This window comes from Pelophylax lessonae (assembly GCF_965119305.1).
Source record: "Pelophylax lessonae genome assembly, chromosome: 7".
Classification (NCBI taxonomy): domain Eukaryota; kingdom Metazoa; phylum Chordata; class Amphibia; order Anura; family Ranidae; genus Pelophylax; species Pelophylax lessonae.
Window position 1 is genome coordinate 217,707,363 of NC_138774.1, and position 24,204 is coordinate 217,731,566.

Consider the following 24,204-nt stretch of genomic DNA (forward strand, 5'->3'; position numbering starts at 1 on the left):
GTAACCCAGTGGATGCTCAGCTTTAAAAGTCTCCAAGTCTGCTCTTGCGCCTAGATAATCATGCACCATATGATGGAGACACTGCCAATGGTTGCTTAAACCTAACAGCTCTGGGAGCTGCTGAGGACTAAAGAACTGTTTAAAGGCATCGGTCAGCCGACTGCCTTCTCCACCGCTCCTCTTTTGGCTGACAGATGCCTCAGAAATACGTCTAGAGAATGTTAACCTCCCAGTGTCTGGAAAGGTGTTACACAAATTTTTTTTCAAGCCCTCCTCAAGATGTTTCATCCTCTGCTCCCTCTGCGAAGGCAGGAAGAGCTCTGCAACTTAACCCTTTTAATGTGGATCAAGAAGGGTTGCCAACCAGTAAGTATCCCTCTCCTTGATAGCACGAATCCTTGGGTCCTTTCGCAGGCTTTGCAGAATCAGGTAGCCCATGCAATGTAAGTTTGAGGAGGCATGAGTTTCTGAGTCCTCTGGGTCACTAAGGATGACATTGTCAGGAGCAACCTCTCCCCAACCACGTACAACTCCTGGGGTTTCTGGGGAATCAAAACCATCCCTTGAAGACTGCTGTTCGCTATCCTCAACATCCATGCTGCTGAAATCCTCATCCTCTTCCTCCTGTATGTTTTGTGGCCCTGCAGGAATGATATCTCCATAAAGGGTGCCATGTGAGTAAAGGAAGTCCTCCTCTTCCTGCCGCTGTTCTGACTCAAGTGCCCTGTCCATGATTCCATGCAGCGTGTGCTCCAGCAGGTAGACTAGCGGAATAGTGTCACTGATGCATGCATCGTCCCGGCTCACTATCCGAGTGGCCTCCTCAAATGGTGACAGGATGGTGCATACATCCTTTATCAAAAGCCACTGGCGTGGCAAAAAAAAGCCAAGCTTCCCTGAGCCTGTCCTTGTGCCATACTCATACAGGTACTCATTGATGGCCCTCTGCTGTGTGTGCAGCCGCTACAGCATTGCCAATGTTTAGTTCCATCTGGTGGGCATGTCACAAATGAGCCGGTTGTTGGGCAGGTTGAATTCCCGTTGAATGTCAGATAAGCAAGCATTGGCATTGTATGGACGCCGGAAATGGCCACAGACTTTTCTGGCCTGCCTCAGGAGATCTTGGAAGCCCGGGTATCTGGTCAAAAAATGCTGCACCACCAGATTCAGGACATGTGGCAAGCATGGAACATGTGTCAAGTGTCCCTGTTGGAGGGCGGAGAGAAGGTTGGTGCCATTGTCGCATACAACCATTCCTTGCTCAAGCTGTTGTGGCGTCAACCATCTTTCAGCCTGCCCCTGCAGAGCTGACAGAATCTCTGCCCCGGTGTGACTCCTATCCCTTAGACAGACCAACTGAAGCACAGCATGGCATATTTTAGCCTGACTGCTTGTGTAGCCCCTTGATTGCTTAGGGAGCACTGCTGCTTCAGAGTACAATTGAGCAGAAGAGGACATGGAGGAAGAAGAGGAGACGGAGGAGGTGGTGGAGTAGCCAGATGTGACAGAACCAGCACCAGCTTTTTGGAGGTGTGGTGGCAAAGCACACTGCAACACTGAACTCTGTCCTGCATCCTTCCCAGCTGCCAGTTACCCAGTGCGCTGTGAAGGAAATGTAACGTCCCTGTTCATGCCTGCTGGACCAAGAGTCGGCAGTAATGTGAACCTTCCTGCTGACTGCTCTGTCCAACGAGGCCAAACCACTACCTCCACATGATGGTAGAGAGCCGGAATGGCCTTACGCGAAAAGAAATGCCTTTTCGGTACCTGCCACTGTGGTACAGCACATTCCACAAATTTGCGAAAGGGAGCAAAGTCTACCAGATGAAAAGGCAGCAATTGTAATGCTAGCAATTTGGCCAGGCTAGCATTAAGATGCTGAGCATGTGGATGGCTAGGACAGTATTTCTTTCTATGGTTCAGCAACAGGGGTAGTGAAATTTGCCTGCTGCTCAAATCAAGCGGTGGTGTACTGCTAGCAGATTGGGTGCAAGTCTCTGTGGCACTTATTGCTATGCCATCATCCCTCTCAATGCAGGCATTTGAGAAGATATGAGGTATAGTAGGGTTAGAGATCCTAGATGAGGAGCAAGGTGAAGTATGCTTGTTTTGATCTGGTGCCTCTTTCAGATGCTGTTGCCAGCGGACTGCATGGCAGGTCGTCAAATGCCTTGTCAAGCATGTGGTGCCCAATCGGCTGGTGTTCTGGCCACGCTTGATCCGCTTTAGACAGATGCTGCAAACAGCAATGCTGCGGTCTACTGCACAGTGGCCTCATCATCCCCTCCCTCCTTGTCACTGGAGCAAACTTGGCAGTATGCTGCAGCTGTGGGAACATGACTGCTAGTTTCTTGTCCGTCATTGTCACCCCCTCTCTCTAGGCTCACGTTATTCCCTTCATCAACCTGGGAACCAACATCACAGCATTCAAATTGCTGCGCATTCTCCAGCAGCATGTCAGTGACACTATGATCGAATAATTCAGGTTACTCCTCCGTGCATGATGATGGGGCGACAAAATGAGTAGCTGTAGAGAAGGAGTGTGTGGAGCGGGCCGCTTTGGCAGCTATGGTGGAAGGCAAACTACTGTGAGCATGGGTGTCAGATGACGAGGAGGATGAGGATGGCTTATTTATCCACTCCACCAACTCTTCTACATATTGTGGCTGAATAACACAGGCAGCAATGGAAAAAAAGGATGGGCGTGCCCCGCCTGCAGAGGATGCACCATGTCTGTGACCACCACTTTTCACTGTGGACACAGAGGCTGCTTGCGCTGTTTCCGTGGCCTGTGAGTGTCTGCCTCTCTTTGTCAGCCTTTCGGACATGATGTGGATTTTGGGGGGGGGGGGGTTTATATATAATTGATTAGATATCAGGCCACTCAATATCTATCAGTCAGTTTAGTACATATCAGCAGTGTATTATATAGATTATATATATATATAAAATACACTGCTGATATGTACTAAACTGACCGATAGATATTGAGTGGCCTGATATCTAATCAATTGTACTATATATAGATAGAGATCAATATAGGGTATACTGAACTGACCGATAGATACTCAATGGCCTGATATCTAATCAATTGTCCTATATATAGAGATCAACATATCAATATCAACCGTGCTGAATGCTTTTTTCTCGTCAGTCTTTACGCAGGAAAAGGAGGGGTACACTGACCACGACTGTTTGGTTAGTAGTAATACACAGGACTTGCCTCTATGGCTAACAGAGGGTGAAATCAGGGAAAGACTGGATAAACTTAACACAAACAAATCACCAGGCCCGGATGGCGTACATCCGAGAGTGCTCAAGGAACTCAGTATGGTTATATCTACACCACTGTTCCTGATCTTTGCTGACAGTATTAGGACAGGAGATGTACCAGGGGATTGGAGGAAGGCTAACGTGATTCCGATATTCAAAAAGGGCCAGAGGCATATCCCAGGAAATTATAGGCCTGTCAGCTTGACATCAATAATTTGTAAACTTTTGGAGGGGATGATAAGGGACTATATCGTAGAATATGCTAAAGACAACAACATCATCAGTAGTAACCAGCACGGGTTGTCTTTATTCAACCTCACCTACTATGTAACTATATGTAACTAATATATGGTATATGGTATATAATGCACTACTGAATATACTTCACTATCTGATCTCTTAACCAATTGCCAACCGCACACCGCAGATGTATGGCGGCAGTCTGGCTCTCCCAGGCAAAGTCCCATACATGTACGGCGCTCGCCTGGGAGGAGCTAGGGGGCGATCGCGCGCCACTGGAGGCATGTTCCCACCTCCGCTCGTCAGCTGGGAAGCTAGCGCGTGTGGCAGGCGGCTCCAATGGCCGCCGGCCACTCGCGATCTCCCGCAGCTGAGAGAGAAGGACGGACGGCTGATGTAAACACAGCCAGGGCCGATCCTGGGCGGGTGCATGGGGTGCAGTGCACCCAGGCGCCACGAGCTGAGGCGGAGGAGAGGCGCCGAAGCTCCAGTGACAGCAGGGCCGGTGTTCTAAAATTTAATACATAGCTCAGCTGACAGAGGCGGCAGCAGGACTGGTTGCTTAGCTGAGAGGAGGCGGGATGGAGAGGAGACATCCTCGGGTCTGAGAGGAGGCGGGACGAACTGCTTAGCTGGGAGGAGACGGGACGGAGGTAGAGAAAAAATTGAATCATCAAGCTCTGCATTATTACAATTATGCTTGACCTCCGTCCCGCCTCCTCCCAGCTAAGCAGTTCGTCCTGCCTCCGCTCCGCCTCCTCTCAGACCCGAGGATATCTTCTCTCCGTCCCGCCTCCTCCCAGCTAAGCAGTTTGTCCCGCCTCCGCTCCGCCTCCTCTCAGACCCGAGGATATCTTCTCTCCGTCCCGCCTCCTCCCAGCTAAGCAGTTCGTCCCGCCTCCGCCCCGCCTCCTCTCAGACCCGAGGATATCTTCTCTCTGTTCCGCCTCCTCCCAGCTAAGCAGTTCGTCCCACCTCCGCCCCGCCTCCTCTCCGTCCTGTCTCCTCTCAGCTAAGTAATCGGTCCCGCCTCCTCTCTGTCAGCAGTGACATGGCGGGCGCTATTTTTAAATCTGAAGTAAAAAACTGCAGTGGCGTGCGCCTCTCATCACGGCCAGGTAAGACCTCTCCACAGCCTCTGACCACCTCCCCCTGTACCATGTCAGCAGCCTGAGACAGCTCCCCCCTGTACCATGTCCGCAGCCTCTAACCACCCCCCCTGTACCATGTCCGCAGACTCTAACCACCCCCCTGTACCATGTCCGCAGCCTCAGATATCTCCCCCCCTGTACCATGTCCGCAGCCTCAGACATCTCCCCCCCCTGTACCATGTCCATTTGGTGGGCACTGGTAGGCTGCATTTGGTGGGCACTAGTAGGCTGCATTTGGTGGGCACTGGTAGGCTGCATTTGGTGGGCTCTGATAAGCTGCATTTGGTGGGCTTTGATAAGCTGCATTTGGTGGGCACTGGTAGGCTGCATTTGGTGGGCACTGGTAGGCTGCATTTGGTGGGCACTGGTAGGCTACATTTAGTGGGCTCTGGTAAGCTGCATTTGGTGGGCACTGGTAGGCTGCATTTGGTGGGCTCTGGTAGTCTGTATTTGGTGGGCACTGGTAATCTGCATTTAGTGGGCACTGGTAACCTGCATTTGGTGGGCACTGATGAGGCTGCATCAATGCATTGATCTCTTGTATCATATCCGCAGTCGCTGACCATCTCTTGTATCAAGTCTGCAGTCTCTTACCATCTCTTGTCTGGGGGCTCTGTCTAACAGACTCTCTAACAGATGTCCTCTTTGTGTCCATTAGAGAGACCGCCCTCTAGTTTCCATTAGATTACTCTGCTTCTCTTACTGTAATTTGTTTATTGTTAAGAGATCGTGGGAGGGTCCCGGGGTAAGGAAGACTTCTTAGGGGAGCATCTCTGTGTTTGAGCCATTGACATAGAAACATTTGTAAAGGGGAGGAGTTAGTAAGATGACCACGCCCATGTGGGGGCACCATAAAAACGTTTGCACCCAGGTGCCTGTGACCCTAGGATCGGCCCTTAACACAGCCGTCCGTACTTCTCCCTGAAGTGATCACAGATGTCGTGTGATCCTGCTATATAGCATTGCATGTCTCTGTGATGACTTCACAAGCTACGCCCCACACAGTTAGAATCATGCCCATAGGGACACATTTAACCTCTTTATCACCCATACTGTTAACCCCTTCCCTGCCAGTGTCATTTTTACAGTAACAGTGCATATTTTTAGCACTGATTACTGTAGTAATGTCACTGGTAGCCCCAAAAGTGTAAAAAATGTCAGTTAGGTGTCCGATCTGTCCGCCGCATTGTCGCAGTCCCCGAAAAAAAAAAATCACAGATCGCCGCCATTACAAGTAAAAAAAAACAATAAAAATTACATAAATCTTTCCCGTAGATAGTAAATGCAATAACTTTTGTGCAAACCAATCAAAAGACGCTTATTGCAATATTTTATCAAAAATATGTAGCAGAAAACAAATTGGCCTAAAATGTTAAAAAATTTTGATTTTTACATTTTTTTTTGAGAATTTCATATAAAACAATGTGAAAAAGTTATTTTTTCAAAATTGTCGCTCTTTGTTTATAGCGCAAAAAATAAAAAAATCGCACAGGTGATCAAATACCACCAAAAGAAAGCTCTATTTGTGAGAAAAAAAGGACGTCAATTTTGTTTGGGTACAGCATCACACGACCCCGCAATTGTCCGTTAAAGTCACGCAGTGCCGAATCACAAAATAGGGTCTGGTCATTGAGCAGCCAAATCCTCCGGTCTTAAAGTGGTTAACTTGTAAAAAGCACAAATCTCTCTCTCTGCCTAACTGACTGCTACTAGCAATGTATTCTTAATTAGATTACACTGCACTGTCTGGTCTGACAAATCACTTTCCTCTCCCTGCTAGTGATGTCGCGAACATAAAATTCGCTGTTCGCGAACGGCGAACATTGCGAACCGCCATAGACTTTAATAGGCAGGCGAATTTTAAAACCCACAGGGACTCTTTCTGGCCACAATAGTAATGGAAAAGTTGTTTCAAGGGGACAAACACCTGGACTGTGGCATGCCGGAGAGGGATCACACAAAAAAAAGTTCTTAAAAATTGTAATTTTTTGATAAAGAGACAATTATTGGAAAAATTAAAAAAAAAATAAAAATAAATTTCTTTGGATTTAGCATCTGGGGGGTCTAAAAAGTGTACCTGTGAAGTTTCAGCTCTGTAGCATGTCCGGAACCAGAAAAAATTACGAATTAGGGTTAGGGCTAGGGTTAGGGTTAGGGCTAGGGTTAGGTTTAGGGTTAGGGTTATTTTTATGGCTAGGCTTAGAGGGATAGGGTTAAGGTTAGAGGGTTAGGGTTATGGTTAGAGGGTTAGGGTTAGGTTTAGTGTTAGGGGCTAGGGTTAGGGTTACGGTGAGATACTTAGGGTTAGAGTTAGTAGCCCTACCCCTACCCCTCTAACTCTAACCCTAAGCACTAAAAATAACCCTAACCTTAGCCCTGACCCTAGCCCTAACCCTAGCCCTAACCCTAACCCTAACCCTAGCCCTAGCCCTAACCCTGATTCTATTTTTTTTCTGGTTCTGGACATGCTACCGAGCTGAAACTTCACAGGTACACTTTTTAGACCCCCCAGACAATAAATCTAAAGAATTTTTTTTTTTTTAAGTTTTCCAATAATTGGCTCTCTATCAAAAATGACAATTTTTAAGAACTTTTTTTTGTGTGATTTAGTGTCTAGGGGGTCTAAAAAGTGTACTTGTGAAGTTTCAGCTCTGTAGCATGTCCAGAACCAGAAAAAAAGATAATTTTTCAGTAGAGCAGGGATGGTGGGAACCCCTTTTACACCTATATGATCTTTTTTTCCTGGTTCTGGACATGCTGCAGAGCTGAAACTTCACAGGTACACTTTTTAGACCCCCCAAACAATAAATCCAAAGAAATTTTTTTTTAAGTTTTTTTTTTTCCAATAATTGGCTCTCTATCAAAAATGACAATTTTTAAGAACTTTTTTTGTGTGATTTAGTGTCTAGGGGGTCTAAAAAGTGTACCTGTGAAGTTTCAGCTCTGTAGCATGTCCAGAACCAGAAAAAAAAGATAATTTTTCAGTAGAGCAGGGATGGTGGGAACCCCTTTTACACCTATATGATCTTTTTTTTTCTGGTTCTGGACATGCTACATATATATATATTAAAAAAATACTCAAATACCAGCCCTCAAAGGGGCTTTTGGGGACAATATATATATATATATATATATATATATATCACAGAACAAAAAAAAATTACACAAATACCAGCCCTCAAAAGGGCTTTTGGGGACAATAGATATATATATATATATATATATATATATATATATATATATATATATATATCCAAAAAAAACCTCAAATACCAGCCCTAGGAAGGACTTTTTGGGGTGCTGTCCTTACAGCAGGAGTGTACCAAGAACACTGGCTAACAAGACCGGGAACTGTCCCCAGCTTTAACAGCAGCAGCAGCACCAGCACTTTCCCTGCTCTCAGTAACACAGAAATGATCTAAGATGGATGCTGCCCTTGCTTATTTATAGGAGGTGGGAGGGTGTGGGAGGGAGGTATGCTGATTGGCCTGGAATGTGTCTGCTGACTGTGATGTTCAGGGTCAAAGTTTGCCTCAATGATGATGTATAGGAGGCGGACCGAACATCGCATATGTTCGCCCGCAGCGGTGAACGCGAACATGCGAAGTTCGCCAGGACCTGTTCGCCGGCGAACAGTTCTGTACATCTCTACTCCCTGCCTCAATCATGATCTTCTCCTTGCCTAACCCACTGCTAGCAATGACTCTCTAATTAGATTACACTGCACTGCACGATAAACTGCAAATTACTTTCCTCTGCCTGCTTCAATCACGTTCCTCTCCCTGCCTCAACAACTTGCTATCTTGCCTGCACAGTCACACTACACATGGCTGCTGTGCGAGCAGCCTTTATATAGTGCGGGGCATGTACTTAGCCCCTGAGCCATGATTGGCTGAAGGCAGCCTGCCTTTGTCCAATCATGGCAGAGATCATTTGGTTGGCCAAAGCATGGAGGTCAGGGTGCCTGCTTTGATCAATCACATAATGCACTGCAGACGCGTGCAGTGCATTATGGATGCGGGCGCTCAAATTTCCCGCGAAGAAGCCCATTTGTTCACCCTAATCTGGAAATATTTTTGAAACGTTTGCAAATACACTATGTGTGCTGTTCACCTAGACAAAGATAACATGACTCATTGTCACTATTAGATTAAAGTGGGTTAAGAAATGTAACACACAGATAACATTGTATTAACCTCTTCTGTTGTATGTTTTTCTAGGTCTAAAATTAAGGATGATTCTTCCAACCAGGAGAAGTATCTATCTATCTATCTATCTATCTATCTATCTATCTATCTATCTATCTATCTATCTATCTATCTATCTATCTATCTATCTATCTATCTATCTATCTATCTATCTATCTATCTATCTATCTATCTATCTATCTATCGTATCTATCTAATTTATCCTATGCTTCAATTGTAGAAATATGTTGTGCTGGGATCCTTTAATAAAGCGATCATACCTTGACAGGTAAGAGCCAGTTCATCTATCTTTACTACTTAGCTTGGCATGCTAGATACCAGTTAAAAATATTTTAAATGGCAATAACCATTTATATGTTTAAAATAAAGCTGTGCTTTATTTATGCAGGATAAAGTAACAGGTGCACTACTTTATTGGTGGCCCCACCAGCTGCACACACTAATCTTCCCTCCACTACACCTATGTTCCATTTATTCTCTGGGAGTGGAAAAAAGAGGACCTGGTGTAATTGAAGCTTACACGGGCCTGCACTCTCTCCCTGTGCCCAAGGACAGTGCTGGGAGGCTGATTAGCCAATCATCAAGCTCGGGCGCTGTTCTTCAGGAAGAAGGGGAATGACTCACATTCTCCTCCTTACCTGGAAATACCAGACATACATCTTTATTTTCAGTTACTCAGTGGGCCGGAAGAGGACTGAAGTGGAAGTATATATAAGCAGCGGGTGGGGGTGCCATTGAAGCAACTGCTTTTTCTCTGCTTGTAAAAAAACAAATTAAAAAAAAAGTGGAATGTGCAGGTAACGGAAAATTGAATATCAAATACTTACCGCAATTTCCCTTTCCTGACGAGCTCCGCCCATACCCCCACCTGCAGGACCTAACTCATAAATTTGACTACCTCCCTCAGGCTGGAATTCCATAACTCGATTTCCACACGTGGGTAGGAGTCTATGCTGACATGGAGCTCGCCAGGAAAGGAAAATTTTCAGTTTTCTAGGTCAGCCTACCACTGGAAACTAACTAGCTAACCAGGGTTAATTATGGCCTCCCGCTAACAAGATAACCGTTTTTCCAAAATTTACAGTTGTCAAAAACGACGGCTCTATGCGATAATGAGAAATTTAAGTGTGTATGGGTGACCACGTTGCCGCTTTGCATATTGACTTCATTAAGTCTCTACAAGCGGCTTCCCAGAAGGTTGAGAGTCTCATTGTGAAGTGTGTGGTTATTCCTTCAGAAAGGGCCAACCCCATATCAGTATGTGAGAGGGAGATAACAATCTAAAAATCAATCAAATGTAATCACTCTGTTTGAAGCTCTGTGAACCTCTGGGAACCAAAAACAGGCAATCTGATGACCTGAAAGTCAGGGTAGCATGGATATACATTTTCAGTGTCTCCCCAACATCCAAAGGACTAACTTTTTGTCCATCTTCCAGGTGAAAAGTAAGCATTACAATTTCTTGACTAAAATCGAATCTTGAGGCCACTTTTTGGAATAGAATCCAGCGTTGGGAACAGAATAAATCTGTCCACCAGGAAGAACTTACAGGGTTCTTTATACCATAGAGCTGTCAACTCAGAAACTTTTCTAGCTGGGGCTAGTGCCACAAGGAAAGCTGCTAATTCCCATTAGGGATGAGCTTCGTGTTCGAGTTGAAGGTAAGTTCGATTCGAACATTGCCAATTAGATCGTTCGTCGAATGATGAACAAATGTGCTTCTTGGCAGGAAATTCAAATTTCCCATAATGCACTGCACACGCGCCGCACGTGCAGGGCGTTATGTGATTGGTCAAAGCATGCACCCTGACCCCATGCTTTGGCCAATCAAATGATCTCTGCCATGATTGGACTAAAGGCAGGCATGCCTTTAGCCAATCATGGCTCAGGGGCCAAGTTCACACCCACACTACATAAAGGCTGCTCGCGCAGCCGCAGCGTGTAGTGTCATTGTGTCAGCGATCAGACAGGGACCAGAACGTGATTCAGGCAGGGAGAGAGTTTTTTTTTTGAGACAGACAGTGCAGAGTGACATTCCTAGCAGTGTAGGGAGGGCGAGGTTCCTGTGTAAGGTAGGGATAGATTGATTTCTTTACATCATATCAGACAGTATAGCGCCAGTGAGTGAGTTGCAGTTCAGGGAGGGCCAAGGTTCCTCTGTGAGGTAGGGAGAGCTGTCTTTACATCAGATACCAGTCACAGTATTGTTTATCGGTCAGTTTCTGCAACATTCAAAAATATTCATAGACCTATAGGAATAGAGATCACTGCTGATATCATAATAAAAAAGCAAAAAATTGGGGGAGCAAACCCTGAACATGTATATCTAAAGCCGGTGCAGCTATGAACCAAGCGACATGTATATTAAAAAAGAATAGCGCACACATGCAAAAGAAATGACTATCAAATATGGAGACAATCCATAAATAGAAATGGGGATTTGGTCCCACCATATGGCCATATTGTGCTCAAGCCCACCACTACGACAAAGTACCCCATTGTCAGTGGGTCCTACACTATCCATAAAAAAGGGGTGAATCCAGCTTCTCTGACCCTTGGAGACAACACTCCTTGCTGGGAGAGATGTGCTAATGCACTACAAGGGACTCCTCCTATATCTACTTGATAGTGGACACTGATAGAGTACAGGTGTGTGGGGGGGGTGGGGTGCTCAACCCCAGAAGTCTGGTCAGACCGAATACATAATAAACAAGCAAAAAATTGGGGGAGCAAACCCTGAACATGTATATCTAAAGCCGGTGCAGCTATGAACCAAGCGACATGTATATTAAAAAAGAATGGCGCACACATGCAAAAGAAATGACTATTGGTTGCTAGGACCGCCTATCAACCAATCACCTGCTCATTAACTAGCACAGTTAACTTCGGCAGTTCCCCCTCACCGCTGTGTATTCAGGACTAGTGAGTGTGACGGTGAGTCTCTCTCACATTCTCTGCTTTAAACATGGATAGGGATGGGGGATCTGCATTTGCATTGTAAAGGGTTCTATGGGGGGGGGGGGGGGGGGTCTGCATTGTAGAGGGGTACTATTGGAGGGGGAGGGGTCTGTATTGTAGAGGGGTACTATTGGAGGTGGAGGGGTCTGCATTGTAGAGGGGTACTATTGGAGGAGGAGGGGTCTGCATTGTAAAGGGGTACTATTGGAGGGGGTGGGGGTCTGCATTGTAGAGTGGTACTATTGGAGGGGGAGGGGTCTGCATTGTAGAGGGGTACTATTTGAGGGGGGTCTGCATTGTAAAGGGTACTTTTGGGGGGCTTGTAAAGTGGTTCTATTGGGTGGGGGTTTGTATTGTAAAGGGGTTCTACTGGGTGGGTTTGTATTGTAAAGGGGTTCTATTGGGGGGGTTTGTATTGTAGAGGGGTTCTATGGGGAGGTCTGCATTGTAAAGGGGTTCTATTGGGGGGGTTGTATTGTAGAGGGGTTCTATTGGGGGGGTTTGCATTGTAGAGGGGTTCTATTGGGTGAGTTTGTATTATAAAGGGGTTCTATTGGCGGGGACTTTGTATTGTAAAGGGGTTCTATTGGGGGGGGGCTGTGTAATGTAAAGGGGTTCTATTGGGGGGGCTGTATAATGTAAAGGGTTCTATTGAAGGGGGCGAGGGCTATGTAATGTAAAGGGTTCTATTGGGGGGGCTGTGTGATGTAAAGGGTTCCATTGGGGAGTGCGGAAACTGTGTAATGTAAAGGGTTCTATGGGGGGGGCTGTATAATGTAAAGGGTTCTATGGGGGTTGGGGGCTGTGTAATGTGAGGGGTTCTATTGGGGGGGGCTGTGTAATGTGAAGGGTTCTATGGGGGCGGGGGCTGTATAATGTAAAAGGTTCTATGGGGGGGCGGGGGCTGTGTAACATAAAGGGTTCCATGAGGGGGGTGGGGGCTGTGTAATGTAAAGGGTTCCATGGGGGATGGGGGCTGTATAATGTAAAGGGTTCCAATGGGGGGGCTGTGTAATGTAAAGGGGTCCAGGGGTACGGGGGCTGTGTAATATAAAGGGGTTCTTCCTACATTTTACTCGCAGTTATTACTTCAGTCCTATAGATTTAGGTTGTGCGTTTTTTTCTCTGCATTTTCTGAAAGCGCACCAAAAGTCCCACATGCTGCATCTTTGGCGCGCTTTCAGAAAACAGAAAAATATTTTTGGGAGGGAGTGACACCATGGTTTACTGCACCAGGTGACCCCAACCCTAGTGACACCACTGGCAGTAGCACACAGTAAGTGTGCTACTGCCAGTTACATGTATTTCTGGGTGCCTCAGGTCAATCGGTGCCATTTTTGCAGAGGCGGAGGGGCCTGGTCGCCGGGGAGAGCAGAGGGAGGAGGATTCTTTTGGGTTCCGGGCTGCAGTGCATTGAGGCGCTACATGTGACACGTCAATGATCGGTTCGTCGCCTGCACGCCGGGGGAGTGCCAGATATAGGATCCGCTCCGGGTGCCAAATGCTCTAGGTACGCCCCTGCTTCAGACAATGTGATGATGACAGGACACGAGTGGTTTGCACGCTGTGCAATCAGAGCCTGAAGTAAGGCATAAACCTTCTCAAAGTGATCACAACCTGCATGGCAAGGCATCTAAGTGCAAAGCACAAGCTGCAGTGGAGTGCACACCTCAAAATCCAAGAAAGGTCTCTGGCTCCTCCTGCTTCCTCTTCTGCTGCTGCAGTCTCGGCCTCTTCATCCACCTCTGTAGTGACAGTGGCACCTGCCACCCCGCAGAGGATCCACCAGCAACACCACCACCTGGGTCACCAACCACCATCTCCACAATGTCCCGTGGAAGCGTTCAGCTTTCTATCTCCCAAACACTGGAGCGGAAGAGGAAGTACCCCCCTACCCACCTGCGATCCCTGGGCCTGAATGCCAGCATTTCAAAATTCCTGGCCTTTGAAATGCTGGCATACCGGCTGGTGGAGACGCAGAGTTTTAAGAGCCTTATGGTGGTGGCTGTCCCACAGTACGTCGTGCCCAGCCGCCACTACTTTTCCAGGCAAGCCATCCCTTCCCTGCACAACCAAGTGGGTGACAAAATTAGGTGTGCACTGCGCAACGCCATCTGTGGCAAGGTCCACCTAACTATGGATAGGTGGACCAGTAAGCATGCTCAGGGACGTTATATCTCCCTAACAGCACACTGGGTAAATGCAGTGGCGGCTGGGCCTGAGGCGGATAGCAGTTTGGCGCATGTCCTTCCACCACCGAGGATTGCAGGGCGCTTCAGTTTGCCTCCTGTTCCTAACTCCTCCTACTCCGCTTCCTCATCCTCTACCGCCTCCTCTTCCGCTCAGCGTAACACCTTCACCACCAGCTTAAGCACAGCCAGGGGTAAACGACAGCAGGCAGTTTTAAAACTTGCCTGTTTGGGTGAAAAACCACACACCGCGCAGGAGTTGTGGAGGGCCATTGAACTGCAGACCGATGAGTGGTTGCTGCCAGTGAGCCTCAAGCTCGGCCTGGTGGTGTGCGATAATGGGCAAAATCTCATAGCAGCTCTGGGCCTAGCCGGTTTGACACACATCCCTTGCTTGGCGCATGTGCCGAATTTGGTGGTGCAGAGGTTCCTTAGAAATTACCCTAATATGTCAGAGCTGCTGCACAAAGTGCGGGCCGTCTGTGCGCACTTTTGGCGTTCTCACCCTGCTGCTGCTCGCCTGTCAGTGCTGCAGGGTAACTTTTGGCCTTCCCGCTCACCACCTCATATGTGACGTGCCCACAAGGTGGAACTCCACCTTGCACATGCTGGCCAGAGCGAGCAGCAGCAGGCCATAGTGGAGTTTCAGCTGCAGCACGCACGCGTGAGTCGCTCTGCAGAACAGCACCACTTCACCACCAATAACTGGGCCACCATGCGAGACCTGTGTGCCTTGTTGCGCTGTTTTGAGTACTCCACCAACATGGCCAGTGCCAATGACGCCATTTTCAGGTTAACTATCCCACTTCTATGCCTTCTTGAAAAAACACTTCAGGCGAGGATGGAAGAGGATGTGGCTCAGGATGAGGAGAAGGCGGAGGAGGAGGATGAAGAGGTAACATTTCCAAGGCTTTCAGGGTCATTCGCAAGTTTCTCCGAGGGTGGGTTCCTGCACAGACAAAGGCCAGGGACACAATTGCCCAGCAGGGGCACAGTTCTGGAGGATGATGAGGATGAGGAGATGGAGGAGGATATGGAACCATGTTCACAGCAGGCCAGCTCATGGCCATCCCTGGTGCGTGGCTGGGGGGGATACGGAGGACACAGAGGATACACCTCCCACAGAGGACAGCTTTTCGTTGCCTCTGGGCAGCCTGGCACACATGAGCGATTACATGCTGCAGTGTCTCTGCAACGACCGCCGAGTTTCCCACATAGTAACTTATGCCGATTACTTGGTGGCCACCCTGCTGGATCCCCGTTACAAGGACAAAGTACCGTCCTTAATTCCCTCACTGGAGCGTGATCGCAAGATGCGCGAGTACAAGCGCACGCTGGTAGACGCGCTGCTGGTGGCATTCCCACCTGACAGCGGGGGACCAGTGGAAGCACAAGGCCAAGGCAGGGGAGGAGGAGGAAGAGGTCGTCAATGCTGCCAGGGCACCGCCAGCACCTCAGAAGGTAGGGTTAGCATGGCCGACATGTGGAAAAGCTTTGTCAGCACGCCACAACAAGCAGCAGCACCAGCAGCTGATATGGAACGTCTCAGCAGGAGGCAGCATGTGTGCACACGCCTATACGTACTGAATGACGGGTCTGCCCCCTTCAACTTCTGGGTCTCCAAGTTTAGTATTATCTTCTCCAAGTCCAAGTTTAGTATTATCTAAACGGGTATTTAGCACGGCTGGGGGCGTTATCACAGACAAGCGCAGCCGCCTGTCCAGAGCCAATGTGGACAAGCTCACGTTCCCCCAGGACCCCACAGGACTTGTCCGTACCTTGTGCAGAATAGTCATGTATACCGGCCTTACCCAGCCATTGCTGGATTTGATCTTTATTAAAAACCAAAATCAGCATTTGCTACCCTGTCCTCCTCCTCCACTGCCGCCGCCGCTTCCACCTACACCGCCATATCCACTGCCATATCCTCCACATGGGCCTCGTCCTCCTCCTGCATCATTCAAGATGATTATTTTTTATTTTTCTCTTTTTTATGTTCTTTTAAGTTATTTCCCTATCCACATTTGTTTGCAGAGCACTTGCCATGCTCTTAAGATGATTTTGCTGCCATTTGCAGCCCTATAGCCCTTTCAATGTTTGTTTTAGAGGCATTTTAGTGCTCAAAAGTTTGGGTCTCCATTGACTTCAATGGGGTTCGGGATCGGGACAAAGTTCGGGTTAAGTCCGGGTCAGGAACCCGGACTTTTTTTTCAAGTTCCGTCGAACCCGAACATCCAGGTGTTCGCTCAACTCTACTTGTTGGCAAAGAGATCCACCTCTGGGAGGCCCCACTTCTCTGCCACTAGCTGGAAGACGTCCTGGTTCAGTGATCATTCTGATTCATGCACCTGGTGGTTACTCAAAGTACACCAGACGATTGTCCACTCCCCTGAAGTGGACTGCGGAGACCGAACTCAGGTTCACCTCCGCCCAAGTAAAAATGACACCTGCCAGCCGGATCAAGGAAGGGGACAGAGTCCCCATCTGATTGTTGATATATGAGACTGCAACTACCCTGTCTGACCTGCAAGTGGTGATCCCTCAACTCTTTGGCAAATTCCCTCAGAGCCTCCAAAATTGCCTGCAACTTCCTCCAATTTGCTGATCTTTGGGACTCTGCTCTGGGCCAGGGCCCTTGGGCCACCTTTGACCCCCAGTGGGCTCCCCATCCCAAAGCACTGTCGTCTGTGGTGATACAGACGGACACTGGAAAGGACCACTGAAGACCCTGCAAGAGGTTCTCTTCATCCCTCCACCACCACAGAGACCGCTTGGTCTTTGGAGATTATAGAAAGTGTCCAGTGATTGTTGTCTCCTGTCCCAGTTTCCCAGGATATTGGCCTGGAGACACCTGAAATGGGCCCTTGCCCACGGAACCGCTGGGGTCATTGTTGCCAAGAGACCTAGATCCATCATGGCTATTCAGACAGTCACCGCTAGATTGCTTTGAAAGGAAGCAGCTGTAGCCTTTACCTTTTCCACCTTCTCCTCCATGAGATAGACTTTCTACGTTACCGAGTTTACCCTGTACCCTAGGTAGCATAGGTCCTGTGCTGGGGTCAGGTTTGATTTTTCCCTGTCTACCAACCACCCCAGATCTTGCAGAAAAGGAATTGCCACCCACAGGTCCCCTTGTAATTGGGGAGAGGAGGGGGCAAAAAAGAAAAGGTTGTCTAAATATTGAATGACAGAGATCCCTCTTAGTCTCAGGGGGACTAGTGCTTCTGCCAGCACCTTCATAAAATTCCTGGGGGATAAGGACAGGCCGAACGACAGAGCCCTGAACTGGAGATGGCGGGCGCTCTTCCCCCACTCGATTGCCATAATTAACATTTTTTGTGATTCTTCGTGGATCGAGATGTGCAAATAAGCGTCCCTCAAATCGAGGGAAGCCATAAAGAAATTTGGGGGAAGAGTCGATTTTGCCATAAAGATTGTTTCCATTTGAAACTTCTTGTAGACCACCCAATTATTCAGAGACTTCAAGTTCAAAATTAGGCGGAATTTGCCCAATCGTTTCCAAACCACGAAAATGTGTGAATAGAAACCTTGATTTATCTCTTGCTGCGCCACTAGAATGGGGACCCACTGGTCTACCAGGTCGCCAATTTGAGACAGAAGGGCTGTCACCCCCTGAGGATCCCTGGGAGGGGAGGTTACGAACGTGCTAGTGGACGGAGTGCCCTTGAACTGAATTTGATAGCCCTCCCTGATTATCCTCAGTATGAACCCATTTGGGGTAACCTTTTCCCACTTTCTCCCTCCCATCGGGACCAAATCATTGGGATTTTGGGGTTTTCTTGGGAGAGGAAAAAAGGATGCCACCCTTCTGTTTTCCCCTCCCCCACTGCTTCTTAGTGGCTGGTAATTTAGGGGCCTGCCCCTGTGACCGTTGGCGGTGAAAAAAACGCCTCTCTGGGGGTCTTCTTAGTTTTGATCGGAAAGGCTTTCTTCTTATCCGCAGTTTGTTATAAGACCTTCTCCAGGTCCTGTCCAATTAAAAGGTCCCCCTCGAAAGGAATGCCACAAAGTCTTAATTTTGAGCCGGATCCCCAGACCAGGATTTTAACCATAGAGCCCGGCGAGAAGAATTTAACGGGGGTGCAGCTTTAGCCGAGACTTTGACAGATTCCACTGAGGCATCTGCCATATAACCTGCAGCCTTCTATAACATAGGTAGGGAATCCAAGATTTCCTTCCGTGAAGTCCCACCTTCTAGATGGGCCTGTAGCTAATATAACCAAACCTCCAAATTGCAAGCTACCACTCTTTTAGCCATTGCTGTCTTTAAGTTAGCCATGATGACTACTTCCTTAGATTATTTCAATAACCCCTCCATTCTTTTGTCCATGGGCCATGGGTTCCCTAAGGACCCCCATTTCCTCAAACGCAAGGTCTGTTAACTTAGCACACTGTGAAAAAGCTGTGTCCAATTTTGGAACTTTATTCCACACACAGGAGGGATCCTCACTAAAGGGGAATCTCCTCTTCAAGTTTTTAGGAAAAAAAAATTACTTTTTCTAAGGCTTCACCCATTCCTTTTTGATAGTCTGATCGCTGTGTACTGGAAATACCCTGCCTTGATCCTCTTTCAAGGTCTGGTACATCTGATCATGGTGGGACAGAGAAGCCTGTTTTTTCCTAATCTCCAAGGTCTCATAAATCACGCCCAATAAGGCATCCACCTCCTCGAGTGAGAACCTGTATCTAGGTGATTTAGTCCCTTGTTCTTGGATGAGGCCACTTCACTCAACACCTCCAAGGAATTCGGACCTTCCTTTCCCGTTTAGTCGCCCTCCTCTGGGGCTGAAGTGAGAGGTACTTCAGCTGGCTGTTTAGGGATCTCAAGGTTCGACAGCATAGATTTAACTGCCTTCATTTCTTTCTTCACATCCGAAATCAAGTCCTTACATGCCCCTGTTGTCTCCTTGTATACCAATATATCTATACAAGGCTTGCAGAGTGGTTTGTTCCATCCCTTCTTAAACTTGGATATGCAAGCCGGGCACCTCTACCTCCCCCCATTTTCTCTGATTCTTTGGGCTGAGCCTGAAACAAGAGAAGGAGAGAAGAAAAACAAAAAAAGGATAAAATGCTGTCAAACACCCTAGACATGAATGGGTGCACCTTCACCAACCCCCGTAACCATAACCAAATTCACAAGGCTCCCAACCAGGATCCAGTGACACCAAGGGGGAGGGGGGTCCCTGGGGAATCCCCCTCCCCCCTCCCCAGCCCCGTAGGCCAAGTCACCCCAGTGTTTGCCTACCTGAGCTGGGCCGACACCACTGCCACTCTGCTCTGCAGCCTCCTGTTGTCCTCCTGCAGCATAGCGCAGCTGTGCTTGTGTCAGTGGATCCAGCACCACCAGCTGCTTGTGTCCGGCATTCAAATAAACCGCCAGAGTGCCGGCGTCCATGGTCCCCGCAGGACCCAGAATCGGAAGTGATGTTTCGGAAGCCCCGCCCTCCTCCTGCATTCCAAAGGCCAGAGCTTGAGGCCTCATGTCCGCCCCCCACTGTGCTCACTCAGAATACCCTGGTATCCAGCCCAGCAGGGACTCACTCGCCCCGCTGGGTGGACCATGTGGGGAGCGTCCAGCCCTCCCTGGGCTAACATGGAGGAAAGCGCCAGTTCCAGCTTCCCAGGGTTCCAAGACCTCTGAACCTAGAACCTTCTAGGTTCTGGGGTGGATTCGAACACCACACCTGCCTCCTCCAGCAGATGTATGAAAAATGGCCCAGACTGCAGAGTTCTGAGTACCTGGGGATAATAGCGGCCTCTGTGCCAGTTTGAGGGGCTATGCAGAAAAGGAGGAAACAGAATTCAGTTGCAGACAATTGGCTGCTCTGATCCTGGGAGGAGGAAGATGAGGAAAACATTCTCAGACATTCAATTATCTCCCCTACATGCTCAGGCTGTACAGTAAGACCACTCAGAAAGAAAAGGAAGATGTGCCCTGCCTCTCAATGATGTATCACAACCACCACTTTGCCCTGCGGAACCTGCTCACCCCCTAGTACCTCAGCGTGCAGAACCTCTGCCTCTACTTTAAGCTTGCCTGACATTTTGAATACAGGGGATTGCCTAACTCTATTGTTAGATATGGCAATAGGATGTGGAGATTTGATGCACTAAAGATGTGGTGATTTTGTGCACAAAACATTTACTGTACAAGTATGCAGTGCTTTAAACTAAGGTCAGCTTAAAAAAAAAGCCCTAGAAAAATTACATTAGAATAAAATATACCCCCCCCCCAAAATAAATAAATAAATAAAACACTAAAACCCAAATAGTAAAAACCCCACAAAGGGTGCAGAGCTACATCACCACCAGTAGAGCCGACTGTTGTGCAAACCAAACAATATATACAAATAGTCCAGTAGTAATCCAGTACTAATAGTCCAAATAGTAGTAGTCCAGTAATAGTAATGCATAAAGTCCAATACAATAACGAGCTCAGTGCTGGTATTATTTCCAAACGCAAAACTTGTTACTGGTCTCAAAATCCCTCCAATAGAGGAAAACATAAATACACACCTGCGCTACAAAATAAATAAATACATAAATAGACCCAGCTGCTGTCCCAAAGTGACGAAGCACTCTGAAGATGGAAATAGTAAAAACCCAACAGGATATCCAGCACCATGTTGCCTACAGTTAGACTCAATGTTCAAACCAAATAATATATAAAAACATCCCCACATTAATAATAGTGCATAAAAATCCAACGCAGTAAAGTGTGCAGTGCTTGATATTACCAAATGCAAAGTCCATGGCTTGTGTTCAAATTCATCCAATGGAATGGTGGTGTCCTCAAATGTTCTGGCCTGGTGCACGCCAAGTGCCCCCCAATTTCTCCAACACTCACCAGATTCTATTGATTCCTTGTTTTGTCAAGCGAGTCAAATCAAGGTTTATAACAGCCAGTGATCCACTTCCGCATCGTTTCACATGTACCGCATATAAAGTGAAACAATGAATGTCAAGGAGAGAAGAGAGAACCTGCCAAAGTGAAATAACATTTATTGAAAAGATGTCAATGAACTTGCATCAATGTCATTCTAGATTGTCTTATCAGGAATTGCCGCTGTACCAGAAAGCATGAGATCCACACTCTGAAACAAATACATCATTCTTTTTTTTTTTTTCTTTTATGTATTTTTTTTTTTTTTAATAATACCCCCCAAAAAAGACTGCAGTTGAGGGCAATAACTAAACAGCAGCCAAAGTTGTTGCTGACATAGTTCACAGTAATGTCGAACAATAGTATTCCATACCTCCCAACTTTTTGAGCTGGTGGGAATGAGGGACACCTATTAGCAAAAGCATGTAGGCATAGGACACACCCCCTGGCACGCCACCTTAAACGAGAATTATAAAAAAAAAATTAATAGTTAACCACTTCTGGCCTGGAAGGATTTTCCCCCTTAACCACTTTAAGACCAGAACATTTGGCTGCTTGATGACCAGGCCCTATTTTGCGATTCGACATTGTGTTACTTTAACGGACAATTGCGCGGTCGTGCCACACTGTACCCAAACTAAATTTACGTCCTTTTTTCCCACAAATAGAGCTTTCTTTTGGTGGTATTTTATCACCTGTGCGATTTTTAATTTTTGCGCTATAAACAAAAAGAGTGACAATTTTGAAAAAAAAAAAGAAACATTTTTTACATTCTGTTATGACATTCCCAAAAAAAAAAAAATGTAAAAATCTAATTTTTTTAACATTTTAGGTCAATTTGTTTTCTGCTACATATTTTTGGTAAAAAAAAAAAAAAATCGCAATAACCATATTTTGATTGGTTTGCGCAAAGGTTATTGCGTTTACTAACTACCGGAAAGATTTACATCATTTTTATTGGCTTTTTTTTTTTACTAGTAATGGCGGCAATCTGCGTTTTTTATTTTTTTTGTGGGACTGTGACATTGCGGCAGACAGATCGGACCCCGAACTGACATTTTTGACACTTTTGGGGGTACCAGTGACATTACTACAGTAATCAGTGCTAAAAATATGCACTGTTACTGTAATAATGCCATTGGCAGGGAAGAGGTTAATACTATTGGTGATCAAGGGGTTAAATGTGACCCTAGGGGAATAATTCTAACTGTTGGGGGGGGGGTTGGGCTTTTGAAATGATCATAAAGACATGCGATCTTATATACAGAGATGTATAGTAACTAAGTAGAACTACTTCACTACTGTACTTAAGTACCGAAAGGCGGTATCTGTACTTTCCTAGAGTAGAATTTTTTTCTCCTACTTCCACTTTTACTTCACTACATTTTTTCAATGATTTCAATACTTCTACTCCGATATTTTTTTTTTGTGCTGCATAGTTACTCGTTACAATTATAAAAATTACCACTGCCAGAACAGAAGATGGCAGGTTTCATGAAGCTCAAACAAATGTGTATAATGTCATGTGTAAATCAGCGAATACGAAAATAAATGCTACTGTATGTATAAATAAAAGCTGCTATACCAAATCTTTCCACTAAAAAGAAAATATGAAACAAACAAATTGTGATTGTCCTTTAGGTTAATCATTCGAAATAATAAAAAACAATATGATGTTCAAACTTTTGACTTCTTTCTTTAATAACTACATAACACAGTACTTGTACTTTTACTTTCAGTACTTGAGTAGAATTTTTTTTAAAAAAACTACTGGTACTTTTACATTCAGTACTTGAGTAGCAAAATTTAAAAAAAAAAAACTACTTGCAATACTTGGTACAAAAAATGTTGAATACTTTAGTACTTCTACTCAAGTCACTTTTTGATCGAGCACTTGTACTTTTACGGGTTTCGAGTACTTTATACAACTCTGCTTATATACCAGGATCGCATGGTCTCTGTGATCATTGCAGGGAGAAGGACGGACGGCTGTGTTTACATCAGCCGTCCATCCTTCTCTGTCAGCGGGGAAAGATCGCCGGTGTCAGGCAGCAATCGGAGATGCCTGACACCCGCACTGTCTTCCCCCCTGACGATCGGGGGCGGGAGCGTGCTGCCACCAGCGCGCACTCGCCCTCTAGTGGCCTTTGGTTTGCACAAAAGTTATCGCGTCTACTAACTACGGGAAAGATTTATGTAATTTTTATGTTTTTTTTTTACTAGTAATGGCGGCGATCTGCGATTTTTAGCATGACTGAAATATTGCGGCAGACAGATTGGACCCCTAACTGACATTTTTGACACTTTTTGGGGGGGACCAGTGACATTACTACAGTAATCAGTGCTACAAATATGCACTGTTACTGTAATAATGACACTGGCAGGGAAGGGGTTAACACTGTGAGTGATCAATGGGTTAAAAGTGAGCCTAGGGGAGTGATTCTAACTGTATGGGGGTGGGGCTTGTGAAATGTTAATAGAGACCTGTGATCCTATATATGTTTACAACAGCTGACCGTTCTTCTCTCTCAGCGGGGAGCGATCGTGAGTGGCAGGCGGCAATTGGAGCCACCTGCACCGTGCATCAGAGTCCCCGCTGCCTAGCTGCAGGCACGTGGCCGACGTATACTTAAGGCGGTTCGTGCAGGAGGGCCAGCCTGCTGCAGTATTTCTGCTGCAGGCGGTCCGAAAGCGGTTAAACACACAAGTGCTTTCTTTTACCACTGCTAATCCTTTATACTGGCTTTTGACCTTTACGAATGCAGCAATTTAGAAATTGGATGAAAGGTTTAGCTTCGTGAAAAAAACTTTAAAAGATAAATAGTGTATTTTATATACAACTATACAGATGAGACCAAAATGATGGACAAATGAGGAGGAAAGAGGGACAGAGGGACTTTTTTTCCAAATCAAGGACAGCCCTCAAAATCAGGGACAGTCGGAAGCTTTTCAATACATCATAGAGTATAGCACTGAAGAGCATTAAATATAGTAATGTATAGTAGCAACTATCTCTCCTTGCAAATACAATGTTAGCTCTTCCTATCGACTTAACACACACTGACAAATGGCTGACAAGACCATAGCCTTTTATAGTGAGGAGGCTGGCACATAAAGCCCCATTATTGTCCAATCTAAACCATTTGACCTAAGTTTAAAGCCTAGGAAGTGCATTATTGGTAGTTTGTAGCTATTGTGGCCACATTCGTTTATCATGTCATGGGTGGGGTTTGTTGCAAACACATGTTTATCCCAAATCTAATCCCTGGTTATCTTTT